At 43.8% G+C, this 3,244-nt stretch overlaps 1 protein-coding gene across 3 annotated transcripts in view; it reads left to right on the top strand.

Annotated features, from left to right (window-relative positions):
* Dennd4c (DENN domain containing 4C) overlaps positions 1–3,244 on the top strand; it is a 120,133-nt gene that overhangs the window by 9,758 nt on the left and 107,131 nt on the right. The window lies entirely within an intron of this gene.

Below are 3,244 nucleotides of genomic sequence, written 5' to 3'. Positions count from 1 at the left end.
CTGCCTCTGCCTCCTGAGTGCCGGGATTAAAGGCGTGCGCCACCACACCCAGCTAAATTTCATTGTTTTAAAAAAACTTATTTTTATTTTATTTATTTTTATTTTATAAGTATGCGTGTATTGCTTGCATGTAGGTAAGTGCACCTGTGTTGTACAATGCCCGCGGAAGACAGAAGAGGCTGTCGGATCCCCTAGAACTGGAGTTACGGACAGTTGTTAGCTGCCATGTGGGTGCTGGGATTTGAACCTGGGTCTTCTGCAAGAATAACCAGTGTTCTTAACCGCTGAGCCATGTCTCCAGCCCCCCAAAAGATTTATTATTTTTAATTTTGTGTGTGTGTCTGTCCGTCCATCTCTGTGTGTGTGTGTGTCTATGTGTGGGTATGTGCATGTGTTAAGAGCCCTCAGAAGCCAGAGGAGTTGGATCCCTCAGGAATTGGAGTTACAGGCCTATGTGAGCCACCTGATCTGGTGCTGGGAATTGAACTCTGGTCCTCTGTAAGAGCAGTATCTGTTCTTAACTGCTGAACCATTCCTCTAGCCCAATATGTACATTCTTAAAAATACAATATTTTTATTAATTTTTTGAGAATTTCATAAAATTTGACAGGGTCTCTTTGTAGTCCCACCTGGCCTGGAACTCATTATGTTGACCAGGCTGGCCTTGAACTCACAAAGATCCGCCTGCCTCTACCTCCTGAGTGCTGGGACTAAAGACATGTGCCACCATACCCAGCTTCATACAATGTATTTTGGTCATATTCATAGCCCCCCCCCCACTCCTCCCAGATTCACCTTCCTACCCCCTCCTAACTTAATGTCTCTTAAAAAATAACCCATTGAAACCAATTTGTGCTGCCCATATAACTCTCTGAAGCATGGTTGATCCACCAGGAACCAACCCTTAAAGAAAACTGAGTGAATGTCCCTACCCCAAAAGCCATCAGCTCCTCAATTAGGGACGGGGGCTTGTGAACCCCTCCCAGATTTGTGCATTTTTTGAGTTGTGCACTTTATTAATATTTTTAAGTTTTATTAGCATATATTATACACAGCAATGATTTCATTATGATATTTTTTTTTTTTTTTTTTTTTTGTTTGCGACAGGGTCTCCCTGTAGCCCCAGCTGGCCTGGAACTCACTGTGGTAGATCAGGATGCCTTGAACTCACAGAGATTTGCCTCTGCCTCCCAAGTGCTGGGACTAAAGGCGTGCACCACCACACCTGGCTTTATTATGATATTTTCATGTATATAATGTATTTTGATCATATTTTATTTTATTTTGGGTTTTTTTGAGACATGGTCTCCCTATAGCCACAGCTGGCCTGGAACTCACTATGTAGACCAGGCTAGCTTGGAATTCAGAGATCTGCCTGCTTCTGCCTTTGGAGTGCTGGGATTAAAGGTGTGTGCCACCACACCTGGTGTGATCATATTTTAAACCTCTCATTATTTTCTTTTGTCCCCTTCCTGTTCCCATTGATCCCCCTTCTTCCCAACTAGTTCCCCTTTAATTAAGAACAACCAGTGTTCTTAACCACTGAGCCATCTCTCCAGCCCCTATTATTATTATTTTTGAGACACGGCCTCCCTGTAGCCCCAGCTGGCCTGGAGCTCACTATGTAGACCAGGTTGACTTTGAACTCACAGAGATCTGTCTGCCTCTGTCTCCCTAGTGCTGGGACTAAAGGTGTGTGCTACCACGCCCGGCCCCTTTTATTAAGATTTATTTTACTTGTGTGTGTGTGTGTGTGTGTGTGTGTGTGTGTGTGTATGTGTGTATGTACTCAAGTTTGTGTACAGGTGCTCATGGAGGCCAGAAGAGAGCATCAGATCCTTTGGAGCTGGAGTTATAAGCTTTTGTGAGCTGCTTGATGTGGGTTCTGGAGTCTAAACTCCAGCCTTCTTATAGAGCAGTAAGTGCTCTTAACCATTGAGCCATCTCTCTACCCCTCCCACTCCCTGAGCCCCATATTTTTTGAGATGGGGGGGCTCTTATGTAGTCTAGGATGACCTTGAACTAACTCATGATATAGCCTCCTACCTCTACCTCTTAAGTGCTAGCATTATAGGTGTTCACCATCATGCCTGGCTGAGATGTAGATTTTACTTTTTGAAAAAATTTAGTGCGTGCGTGCGTGCGTGCGTGCGTGCGTGTGTGCGTGTGTGATACTTCTGTGTAGGTGCATGTGCAGGTTGGAGGACAGCTTCTGGGAATGAGCTCTTTTCACCTTTCTGTGGGTTCTGGGAATCAAACTCAGGTTGCCTGCCCAGGTGAACATTTTAAAGATGTACATTTTACTGTATGTAAATTATAACTCAAATGCTTTAGCATTTTTTTTCTTTTTTGCAAACTGTCTTTGAACTCACTATGTAGCAGAGGTTGATCTTAGTGGCTGAACTCCTTAAATTATTGCTCCTCCTGCCTCTTGTGTGCTTTGATTATAGGCATGCATCATCAGTATAGCTGTTATTTTTATTTTTGTTGTTGTTTTTAAATTTTATTTATTATTTTTATTTTATGTGTATTCATGTATTGCCTGCATGTAGGTAGGTGCACTTGTGTCGTGCAATGCCCACGGAGGTCAGAAGAGGCTGTTGGATCCCCTGGGACTGGAGTTAAGGATAGTTGTTAGCTGCTATGTGGGTGCTGGGATTTGAACCCCGGCTTCTGCAAGAACAACCAGTGTTCTTAACCGCTGAGCCATCTCTTCAGCCCCTTTGTTTTGTTTGTACAAGACTAAAAACCCCTCTTAAAGAAGTCTTATTTTGCCAAGTGTGGTGGTGCATGCCTTTGATCCTAGAACTTGGGAAGCAGAGGCAGGTGGATATTTGTGAGCCAGCCCGGTCTACATGAGTTCAGGCCAGCTGGGACTAAGGGAGACCCTGCCTTAAAAAGACCAAAAAAAGCAAAACAAAAACCAAACCAGTGTTTCATTCTGTAAACCTGGCTGCTGGGTAGACCAGGCTGGCCTTGAACTCACAGAGGTTCACCTACCTCTGTTTCCTAAATGCTGGGATTTATAGTTGTGTACCACTATACCTGGCCCTTCTAAATTTTTTTTTTTTAAATCAATAAAGGACTGGGCGTGGTGCTACACGCCTATAGTCCCAGCATTGGGAGGCAGAGGCAGGTGGATCTCAAGTCCAGTCTGGTGTACATAGTGAGTTCCAGGCCAGCTGGGGCTACAGGGAGGTCTTGTCTCAAAAAAAACTATTAAAAAAAAAAAATCAATAAAGGA

Source organism: Nannospalax galili, unplaced genomic scaffold, assembly GCF_000622305.1.
Source record: "Nannospalax galili isolate Female #2095 unplaced genomic scaffold, S.galili_v1.0 scaffold1082, whole genome shotgun sequence".
NCBI classification, from domain to species: domain Eukaryota; kingdom Metazoa; phylum Chordata; class Mammalia; order Rodentia; family Spalacidae; genus Nannospalax; species Nannospalax galili.
This window is presented reverse-complemented; position numbering and strand designations above follow the sequence as displayed.